The 12,026-nt window shown below is 41.4% G+C and overlaps 1 protein-coding gene and 1 long non-coding RNA gene across 29 annotated transcripts in view; one reads left to right on the top strand and one right to left on the bottom strand.

Annotated features, from left to right (window-relative positions):
* LOC308472756 (dystonin-like) overlaps nucleotides 1-12,026 on the top strand; it is a 306,554-nt gene that overhangs the window by 35,284 nt on the left and 259,244 nt on the right. The window lies entirely within an intron of this gene.
* LOC308473068 lies at nucleotides 2,875-8,187 on the bottom strand. The gene is made up of 3 exons (XR_013983888.1): nucleotides 7,978-8,187; nucleotides 6,213-6,259; nucleotides 2,875-3,188 (listed from the first exon to the last, which is right to left on the bottom strand). It is a non-coding gene; the product is annotated as an uncharacterized lncRNA (long non-coding RNA).

Raw genomic sequence — 12,026 nt, 5'->3', positions numbered from 1 at the left:
AGAAGACCGTTGGCAAATCCTATTTGGGAAGTATACTGCTGTGAAAATGAGTAGACATGCATTTTTTAAAAGAATAAATACAATGCATTTGCTGTACCCAATTCCCATTCATACTGTCTTACTATATATACGCCTTACTATATGCACACCATCAGAGTAGTTTTTGTGTGTGTGAAATACATGGTACCGTCGTACGTTGGCTCTCGAATGCCTTGGTGTGCTCGTACGTTTCGGCTCCCAAAAGCCGCAAACCCGGAAGTGTTCCAGTTTGCAAACTTTCTTTGGAAGCCGAATGTCCTACGCGGCTTCCGATTGAGTGCAGGAAGCTCCTGCAGCCAATTGGAAGCTGCACCTTGGTTTTCGAACGCTTTTGGAAGTTGAACGGACTTCCAGAATGGATTCCATTTGAGAACCAAGGTACAACTGTATAGGTAAACTGTATCAACCCACATGCCCCAATGTTATTTTTACTTGTAACTTACCACTTTCATGTGCATTCCCAGGAAGTAAACCATAGAAAGAAGCTACACTTGCTTGCTAATGGTGCCTGTGAATGAGCTAGGTAAAGACCTTTTAAATGAATCTCTTGAAATCCTGACTCATGGAGTTTGACAGGCCATTTATTCACTTTTCTGCACTCTATTCTGCCAGTAGCATACAAGCCTTTCTGCTCTAGAGTTTTTGTTGGGTGCTTTAACTTGCTAACTGTTAGAATGTTTGTGAGAAAGTTCCATGACATCACAGCCTCTCAACCAATGGCTATTTTTGTGCAAATACATGTATTCTGTCCTTGAATTTGACACTACATTGACATCCATGGTCTGAAATGTGTTTATGATCTTAGTCTTAGCTACTGTGTCATTTCAATCATAATAACATTTTTTTAGATAATGGGAAAAGTGTAATTGGCAGTGCAGATTTTTCTGGTTTATTGGTGATTTCCCCCCAAATTGCTTTATAAATGGTTCTGCTCACAGACTAGCAAATGTTAGTTGTGACAAAAATGCATTTCATTGTTTTAGGTGGGACAGCAGGTCACAGCTGACTTCTGCTGAATCACTGCGCTTTTCAGCTCTATTTTATTCCTCACAGGTGGTTAACTTGAATTCTAATAAAGGGACACTCAGAATTAATTCAGTGACTAGAAATATCCTACCCTCTTAAATTCATTTTATTTTAATAATAATAATAAAGCAAAACATCTGGTTTAAAATTTAATGCATAAATTATACATTGGTCTGCAAGCTTTAATATTAATTGTCACAACGTAGTGACTAAAACTTTAATTGCTGGATTTATCCTCCATTAGTACCTGGAGTTTTCAAAGAAGCAGAGGTTCCTAAAGCCTTTCATGCTTTTTAAGTATTATATTGATGTACAAGTTAAAGATAGCTGTTCCTTCCAATGAACAATTTTTTCTTACTCAAGTATATGTTCTTTTAAGTACCCTTAAAATATATTGTCCCCCTCCTTCATGGATCTAAAGATGGTTGATATTTTGCACTAGGTAGATGTAGTTTCATATAATAAATAAATTTGGCAAGCCCTGGGTTCAAATTATAGCTCAGCTGCGACTGCTTGATCCCTCAACTCCACATCTCCATTTGCAGTAACAGCATGATCATATTGGCCTCTCTTATATGGTTGTTATATGGGTGGCGCTGTGGGTAAAAGCCTCAGCGCCTAGGACTTGCCGATCGAAAGGTCGGCGGTTCGAATCCCCGCGGCGGGGTGCGCTCCTGTCGCTCGGTCCCAGCGCCTGCCAACCTAGCAGTTCGAAAGCACCCCCGGGTGCAAGTAGATAAATAGGGACTGCTTACTAGCGGGAAGGTAAACGGCGTTCCGTGTGCTGCGCTGGCTCGCCAGATGCAGCTTGTCACGCTGGCCACGTGACCCGGAAGTGTCTGCAGACAGCGCTGGCTCCAGGCCTATAGAGTGAGATGAGCGCACAACCCTAGAGTCTGGCAAGACTGGCCCGTACGGGCAGGGGTACCTTTACCTTTACCTTTATATGGTTGTTATGAGGATTACTCAGATGCTTTTCCATTGCTTTGAGTGTTAGGAAAAGCACTGCATATGTAATTATTTGAATAATGATTTTTAAGTCAATCCTAATTGTACTGATTTTAAATGTGTATTGTGCAGTGAACCATAGTATTTAATTGAAATGCATACCTTTCTGGCTTATATAGATTAAAAGTGACATAAATACTGATCATTAAGATAGCTATTTGATCTCCCACTTCCAAATTATTTTCTCATTACTTAAACGGCTTGTTAAAATTTACTATAAGGGTAACACTAGGTTGTTGTTGTTGTTTACTCATGTCTGACTCTTCGTGACCCCATGGACCAGAACACGCCAGGCACTCCTGTCTTCCACTGCCTCCCGCAGTTTGGTCAAACTCATGCTGGTAGCTTCGAGAACACTGTCCAACCATTTCTGTTGGACATCCCTGTTGTCCCCTTCTCCTTGTGCCCTCCATCTTTCCCAACATCAGGGTCTTTTCCAGGGAGTCTTCTCTTCTCATGAGGTGGCCAAAGTACTGGAGTCTCAGCTTCAGGATCTGTCCTTCCAGTGAGCACTCAGGGCTGATTTCCTTAAGAATGGATAGGTTTACCTATCACTGATTGGGACATGCGCCCGTATCTAAAATGCCAGCAGCCAGGTTAAATTTGTGCATAGTTACAATGCCAAGTGAGGCAGGAAAGAGCAGTCTCATTCTGTCTTCTGTATAGCTTAGCCACAGCCCAAAGAGTGCAGAAGTGTATCTTGTATGTCCCTTTTCATCCCCCCTGCCAAAATAGATATGTTCTTAAAGTCACAGAATCACAAGGCATTAGAGACAGAAAAGAACAAGTTCAGAAAGCCTGTCATTCTTTTGCCAAAGCTGGATTTCATTCCATAATTGTTATGTAATTAATGTAATATAAAACATTGTTTACATTAGTTTTATGATGAGCCAGAAAAGGACAGCTTTTGGACATCACTTTTCAGTCAGTACTACTGAAAGAAAAAGCTGGTAACTGGTGCCACCTCTCACGACAGTGACAGGTACGAAGACACATCTCAAACATGATTTCAACCTTGCAATGTGCCGTTTCCCTGGCGAAAGTAGCAGTCGCACTGTTACCGATAAGCTGTGTTCAGCTGGAACTCTGTACATGTTGTGATACTCTTTAGCTTTCTAAAATGGGAAAAAAATGAATTAATTGGGCATTTACTTATTTATTTATTCATTAGCACACCACTTAAAATTAATTCCAATCTTCCTTAGTATAAAGGCTGCCTACTTTCTCCACCTATCAAGGAATCTGTGTGCTTCATCTAGCGATGTAGATAGACCTGGGTAACATTGTAGCTCTGGAAATACAAAAGCTATCTGCTATTGTCATCTTTCCTCTTTCAAATTGGTCTTGGTACAACCAGATTGCTGCATAGCAACCAATCTTTCATGGCATTTTCTGATAATTTCTGTTGGCTTAATAAAAGAACTACCTTAATAATGGATTTTGTCTCCAACCCATTTAAACTGGCTGCGCCTGCTTCCCACTGTGTAGTCAAGAACATACATCCTACTTACCCTTACCAAAAGTAAATAGGCAGTACATGTGTAGGACCAGGCTGTGGAGTTACCTGGTTGCCGTATTTGCAGCCAGGGTGGAATTTGCCCACAGACACATTGGGCTGGTTTGTAGGTTTTGCCTATCTCACAGCAATTGTCACAACTTGCTGGCAGTAAAAGGCATTGGGTTGGATCCTTAGTGTAGTCAGATGGGGTAGGGAGGAGCCTTACCCACCCCTCCAGATGAAAGTATCAGGGTACCCCAATAAAGAGGTCCAAGGGAAGGGATTCTGTCCATATCCCCAGATGGGAGCTAACAGGCATAGAACTCCCCAGGTGGCGTCCTAGAGGGGTCACCTGTATTTGATGTGCGTCATGTGGGGATCCTTAACCCAGGGTTGACCCTTATGAAATACATCAGCCAGCAATTGGCCTGGTTGATTCAAAATACATACCCAATGCCTATGCCAAAACCTACTGACAGCCGTAATAAAAAATGTGGCCATTTCGAGCCCAGAGTGTTGTCATGTCATTTATTGTTTCCTGTGCCCTTATCCCAGCGACCTCAGGCTCAGTGTTACTGAGTCTGCAAAATGAGTGCAACGTTTGCTGCAGCTTGCTCTCCTAGTGCTAAAGCATAATTGTTATTATGCAAAAAAACTGCCCATTATCCCAGCACTATACAGTGGTACCTCTGGATGCAAATGGGATCCATTCCGGAGCCCCGTTCGCATCCAGAAGCGAACACAACCCGCATCCGCGCATCCGCGCATCTGTGCGTGTGGGGGTTGCGATTCGCTGCTTCCACGCATGCCCGTGACGTCATTTTGACTGTCTGCACATGCGCAAGCAGCGAAACCCAGAAGTAACGCGCTCCGTTACTTCCGGGTCGCCGCAGCGCGCAACCCGAAAATACTTATCCTGAAGCTACTTCAACCCGAGGTATGACTGTAATGGAATGATCAGTTTTTAGTTTGCCTAACTTTCAGTCTTTAAGGAAGAACTATAGGATTAAGTAACCGCTTAGAAATAAAATGTTACATTGAAAGTTAAAAATGTGCATCATGATTCAGCTAGAATTAAGCACTTAACTTAATTGTACAGTTAAGACCAGTTGAAATCAATGGGAGAATGAAGAATGTGTTTAACCCTCTTCCCTTAAATCAATGGGACATAAAAAGGCTTAACCTTCCCATATAGCAGTTATTCCTGTTTGCTTAAAGCAAGACCTGTGCCTATAATACCTTTAATGTACTTGGAGCTAAGTGTGCTTTTAAGAACTGCTGTTCAGAAGAACATTCTGTAAATGTCAGATACGAATGCAGCATTATTGCATGCCTGAAATATTTCTTGAAAGACAACGCCTTGATTTTCTGACATTCAAGTAAATATTCCATGTGATGAATTATCACAATCAAATTTCAAAAGGATAATAATACTTGTGCATTTTAAAGTAAGTTAAAATATTGAAGAAGTGATTTTAAAGTGTCCTCACCCTGCATTTTCATGCTGTCAAATGCGATATAGTGTTGCTGTTGTACAAGTAAAATTATGTATGTAAACTTCATACGCATAAAGTTTTGGGATACCAATATCACTGAGGTTGGATTGTGGGATACCATGTACTATATCTGCACCCAAGAATCCTTTCAGACTCTATCCACTCCAATGATGCATAGTGAATAATCTTCTAGGATAAGGGCTCCTCCCTTCTTGAATGAGCTCTCATCTTGGAGAGCTTAATATTAAGCTTTTTAAATCAATAAACACCAGATCTGTAGTGGGTGATGTTGTTACAATCAAAATGGGCTTGATTCAGTGAATACTTGCAAGCCAAGTGAGCATGCAGAGATGCCTTGTCTTCTTGAGATTTATTCCAGTGTGCAACACAGCTCTCGGTTTGCAAAGAGATGCATGCATGGACTGAATCTGCTCATAGATATTTTGCTGCTTGAAACAAGATATTGAGGTACATGTCTGGAACTGGATTTACACATGGGTAATAAACACCCTTCTGCCATTTGCAGCAGCGAACTTAGCAGCAGGACAATGATCCCTGCTATATCTGTTTATACTTCATTAGTATGCTTCCAGGAAAAGTAAATTTCTCATTACTGAGGTACTTTAAAGTGCAAAAAAACTGTAAGTAGAACTATGATCTGGAACATAATCTTAAATGTGGACTGGACTGCACAAGATATTCATAGAACATAACATGGACAAAACTGCTGATTCAAATGTACAGTGAGTCAAAACAAGCAAGCCTAGACCTTGAGACCTACATCTCAAGTTTCACATATCAGTTCATTACATGGGACAGAAGCTTCTTTGCTCTGAGTTGAACTAGCAGTACAGTACTGAGTTATCTGTCGATTCCAACATTTTTTACCACTGGAACTAAAATTAGTCGTGTTCTGCTTCCCTCTCTATCAGGAGCTGGCAGAAGTATGTGTGGCAGGGTGTCTCTCTCTGTGTGTGTGGTTTTATGGTATACAAACCATACAAAATTGAAACTCATACACAAATGACTAAAGGAGTGAAAGCATTGTGTAACCATTATTATTATTGACAATAATTTATATAGCCCCACAAAGTGCAAGAAAATAATGTATAGAACTACAATAGAAGTGAGGAGACTTCCATTACCTTTGCTCTGTTCTGCACTGTCATCATAGCCCCTCGTGATGATCACTCTGTAGAGTAAAAATAGCTAAAATGATGACAAATGCCCATAGCAGACACAGCCCTGAGAATAATAATCCACCCCGCAAAGATCTCCTGTGACAATCGTAGCGAAACAAATGTTAGATGGGTCTATTTTCAGGCAGAGCGCCCACAGACTTCAGTGATGGTAACCGCAAGATAGGACTGCAGGATTAGTGTTCAGATTCTTCTGTTGTTAAACAATTTCATACGGGAGATAAAGCGATTTACCATGCTAAAATTTAGAAAGCTTAGTACAGCTTCATCTGTCTGAAGATACTTGGTGGGATTAGAGATGAGAATTCCTTGTTTGGGGGTGCAGGGACACACGCACGCACAGAGGGAAAATATTAAAAAAGTTTTTCTCATTTTCCACAGCCACTCACTAATATTTGATTATGGCACATTGTAACTTAGGGGAAATACTGGAAAAACCACCGCCACTGCCCTCACATAAAATATATTTGGTGTCAAAATGATAGGGTTCTCCTTTCACCACACCCACCCAAGTTGAGAGGTTTTCCTCTTTTAAAAAAAGTTTCTTCTGTTTCAGCTTGATAAAATGCAGTTTATAATCTGTTTCTAAGCCCACATTGTTCCTTTTATGTTTACCACAATGTCAGTAATTTCTATTTTCATATTTCATTCCCCCTACTATACTTGTCAAATAGTAAAGACATGATTGGGTACTGTAGAGTACAGCAGTATGCACTCTGTCTCTAATGGGTATATTTAGTAATTTTTTGTTTGTACTAAACATTTTATTTTTTATTTTTTGTTCAGTTTGGTATTCTTATAAAATAAAAAAGGATTTTTTTTTAAAGGTGAGAAACTTGTTGCATTAATAAGTCACAGAGTACTGCATATATTCCAATGGCCAAATGCCTGGCATCATGCAGACCCATGGCATCATAGTGTTATGTGAGAACCAGACCACTGAGAGACTGTGCATTATACGTACACTGAACCCACTGACCTTGTTGTTCAGGTTTTGGAGTCAGTTCAAGGTTCAGGAACTTGCTTTCTGCCATACCCCCCTGCTTTGTCCCCTTTCCCTGCACTAGCCCCCTTCCTGGGTTTCTCGCCTAGCTTTGACCAGAATGGACATTTATTTAGGGAGGGGGAGAACCCTTAGGTAGACTCAATGCAGCTTTCATTGCAGCAAAATACAATCATGGATGCAAGATGTTTCTGGTATAAATTGTGGCATTCGAACTCACACTCTTTCTAGAGCTCCACATGCCCTTTTGCAGTGTCTCTTGTGACGATCACCAGCTTCCTTGGGTTTTGCTTGAGGCATCTAAGGATACAGACTCCCATTTGGCAATTTCAAGAGAGTGTATGGTTGTTATATCATGAATCATAAAGACCTTGAGGATCTCCATTGCCACGACAACTGCAGCAGATGGGTGGAATCAATAGATAGCATTCAAACGCTCCCTAAATTCCCAGTGCCTAGAAGCAGCTCCCTTTTGTGCATCAGTCACTTCAGATGGAGTTGAGGCTGGCTGGGAGAGTTAGATCTGTTGCTGAAATCTCCATCAGATGAGCGTAGATAGCAATTCCTTGCAATTGAGATGTAGACTTCCAACACCGATTTGTTGGCTTTGAAGGCAGGAAATATTTTTCTGTATTGGCAATGAGCTACTCTTGCAAGTGAAATAAAACTGCAACCTGAAGGCCCTGGATTAGGGATGCTAAATCCTACCTTATTGCCTCTGTGATAGGCAGCAAATCGTTGCTATAAAGCTGTGAAGTAGAACATTTAAGTTGATCAGGACAAAACAGGGGCATTTGGCTATTTCTGCTTCCCCACAGCATCACATCTATCCATCTCTTGCCTCATCTGTACTTTTGCCATCTGAGCTCATGTAGAAGCTTTGGCTATTGACCCCTGCTTTTGCCTGGCTTGCTTGTATGTATTTCTAGTGTGCCGCTACATTCCAATGCTTTGTTTGCATTGACGTTAGATTCTTGGCAGCCTCAAGCATAGTGATTCTGAAATATTCCATTCCAACCTGGCCCTTGCATCAAGTCAGAGGTGTTGGCATGCTGTCTTGATTTTGTGATGGTTTAAGTGCAAAGGGAGAGGACTGAAGCCAGTTGCAATGTTCTAGTGTGGTAGCCTCACACATGCGAATAGTGTTTCCGCATTGCAAGCTGTGGCAGGAAAAAGAGCCCCCACAGCCTCACATGCCATAGCAGATAGTGGGAGTCCTGTGTGCATGCTGCGTTCTGGATCACAGGGACTGTGGGATTGCAATTCAGCTGAATAGTTAATAGTTACTTTATGTATTGAGACCCTCTTCATGCATTTTTAAAGACTACATTAGCATGTTGAAACAATGCGTAGCTTATGTTTTGACATTTAGAGTGTGAAGCTGTGGTTTTGTTTTGTTTTTTAAAAAAATAGTAACCATGTAATGCCCAAGGGTGCATATGAAATGCATTTTTTTTAAAAAAGTAGGGAGTAGCTCTCTTTATCTCTCCTTGTTTTTTATATTGATTTGCTGTCAAAATCCAGATGTGAGATTTACAAGAAAAGCAGTAGGATTCACTGTCTGGATCTGGTGGAATTATTATTAAAAATGCTACTATAGTGTAAGCTTTAGAGACAGACATGCCTGGTTTTGAGGATTGTATTTAAAACACTTGAGGGGGGGTAGACTCTCTTCTTGCAAACTAAATTCTGCCCTTCCCACAGGACAGAAAATGTTTTATCTACAGCTGTGCATAAATCCACAACAACCTCTTTCCTCTCTTTTCTGTGAACTGGAGTGGCCAGTTGGCCATTTAACTCAGTATTGTTGACAATGAAATCCTGGAAAGCCATTTTGAATCAGAGGGGTCATTTGGGACAGGGGACATTCCCAGCCCTAACAGGGCAAGCTAAGGAATGAACCTGGAGCCTTTTTGCATGCAAAACAAGTGAGGAGACTTAAGATGGTGTAATTACACCTGAATTTAACTGATCCTTCCTTGGTGAAATTAAACAATGTAGGAATCAATCTTAAAATCTGCAGGCTTTCTGACTCTATACTGTACATTGACACTGGTGGATAATTTAATACTGTTGCTTTGGACAGTTGAATGTCTAGTCCCATTTGCATTTGGAAATTAGTGACTTGCCCAGAATGACTTTCATTCACCCATTAATCTTAGTATGGCCCTAAAATATGGAATAGGACAGATGGAACAAGGGCCACATGGGTCTCCAGGCAGACAGTTGTAAGGCTGCTTGTGTATTTTTTCTCTCATGAGTTGTAAAAACAGCCCCAACAAGCAGAGCATGGATACAAATTCTACATTGCTGTCCTTTTTCCTAACTCAGGACCTTTTCAGACATTATAATCTCTGTAGAATCAACACTTGTTGGCAGCAGGGGGGACTGGAATTGAGGTAGCAGTCTCCATCCTTAATCTGCACGCTTAGATCAGCTCTGTAGTCATAGAGCCTGCGTGTATTTAAGTTGTGTATGCATAGGGTTGTACCCAGTGAAGCTGTCACATTCATGCAAGGACTTCAGTTTGCACAATGGAATTTCCTCTCAGTTACCTTGCCTTGCAAACCCACCACACACCCCAGATTTGCTCTGGAAGGTTGAGGGAAACTCCAGAGAAGATTTGGGGTGTGTTCATGGGGAAAGTAGAAAGAGGGAAACTTCAGCTGCACATGTGAAAGTTCATATATGAACAGGACGACTTGATTTGCTACAACTCATAGGCCCTTAAGGAAGCTCATCATAGTAACAGTGAGCGTTACGGAAGAAATTGAAGTACGAGAAAAAGGTAGTACTGTAACTATATTAGCACATTCTCCTGCCTGCTCTTCAATGCTCAGTGTATATATTTGCAAATAAACATATGATAAGAGCACCATAAACGTCCACTTTTTCCTCCAAAAGAACCTGGTGCTGTAAGCGGCTCTTACTCAAATTTCCTACCAATCAGGAAAGTTGGGAGCATGAATCACTAAGTTCATCTAACTCAAATCATACTCCTTATACATAACCCAAAATTTTTAAAGTTGGCTGTAGTCCTCTGGCTCTTACGATTGCCACCATCTTTCCTGCCAGAGATCCTTCTGTGCTAGGCAAAAGTTTGTACCCAGGAGACTTTTAACAAATGCAGCTTATTCTAGCATAGAATAAATAGATTCTGCAGTGGCAGAAAATGGTGCATCTATTTAACACACCTATTGCACTTTGCAACATATACTTGTCAACAATCTAAAATGATTTATTGTTCCCCAAAGTGGACTGCAGAACCTCTTTTAGGTTAACTGGCTACTTTAACCAGGCTAGGAAGGCCTTAGCAAGACTGTTAAATTAGTTCACCTGGCCAGAGAGGCTTGGAACAATAGTATGCAGGATGAAAATGAAGTTGGTCCCTGGCCGTTCATAGAATTGTTAAGCAAAACATCTTCCCAAGATGAGTCAGCTCTTCCAAAGTCAACAACATCAAGAACTGCTGCAGTAGCGGGAAAAGCTCTTTAAATAATAGGAGGCCAGAAATCTGAAGTTGATACAAGAGCACTTAAGCAAAGAGCAGTTGAATAAATGAAGTCTGTAGGTAACTGCAGCTCTCGGATCCACTTGGAAGCTCAAGGAGAGGTAGCAATTTGCAAGTAATAAGGAAGTGCTAATTGCTAAAAGCACTACCTCTGTAGCATTAGAACTGTCGTAGACCTATCCCTCTAATTAAAAAGGATATTTCCCAGTTGTGTTCTGCTTTGTATTCAGTAGGCTTTCCAGCCCTGTGCTCTTGCTCTGAAGCCCTTAACTAGGAGAAGTACTGATGGAAAGGCCTGTGTTGTTTGTGAAATTATTCAGAATGCAGAAGAAAGGGATAAATAATTTTGTTAGCACCAGAGATGGGTAACCCATGGCCCTTCAGAAGTTGTTAGACTCCGGCTCCCATCAGCACCAGCCAGCATGGATGATAGTCATGGATGATGGGAATTGTAGTTCAACAGCACCTGGAGGACCACAGGTTCCCCATCCCTGACTTACATTGTATTATTTCCTTTCCAACAATGGGACCTTGCTGTTCCATTATTTACACAGAAACTCTGTGGGTGCCTCTGTTCCTCAAGGGTTCCTCAAGGAAGGCCACCAGGTCTTTCAGTCATATGATATAAACATTATCCTTTATAAAATGCATTTGATTAACATAATTGCTTATAACTTTTTCGGGGCATTTTGTATTCAGTATTTTGGTATTCAGTATTTGCTTTAGATGCGTTTTATGTTAATAAGCTGCCACAAGAGTTTGATTCCAAGCCAAAATGTGGGGGGTATAAATTACGCTAATGAAATAATAGATTGCCATGCAAGATCAAATAACGGGTCCACGCAGTCCAACATTCTGTCACTAATGTTCATGATCCAAGCTGATGAAAAAGGCACAGTGAATATATAGTTGTCTCCGCCTGTTAGTCATTAGTACAGGGTAATTAAAGGTAGAAGGACCCGTGACAGTTAAGTCCAGTCGCGGACGACTCTGGGGTTGCAGTGCTCATTTCGCTTTACTGGCTGAGGGAGCCGGCGTTTGTCCGCAGACAGTTTTTCTGGGTCATGTGGCCAGCATGACTAAGCTGCTTCTGGCGAAACCAGAGCAGCACACAGAAACGCCGTTTACCTTCCCGCTGGAGCAGTACCTATTTATCTACTTGCACTTGAAGTGCTTTCGAACTGCTAGGTTGGCAGGAGCAGGGACCAAGCAACGGGAGCTCACCCTGTCGTGGGGATTCGAACCA

This window comes from Podarcis pityusensis, assembly GCF_964106645.2.
Source record: "Podarcis pityusensis genome assembly, chromosome: 3".
Classification (NCBI taxonomy): Eukaryota; Metazoa; Chordata; class Lepidosauria; order Squamata; family Lacertidae; genus Podarcis; species Podarcis pityusensis.
The sequence above is the reverse complement of the archived record's forward strand: the minus strand, read 5'-3'. Positions and strand labels throughout refer to the sequence as shown.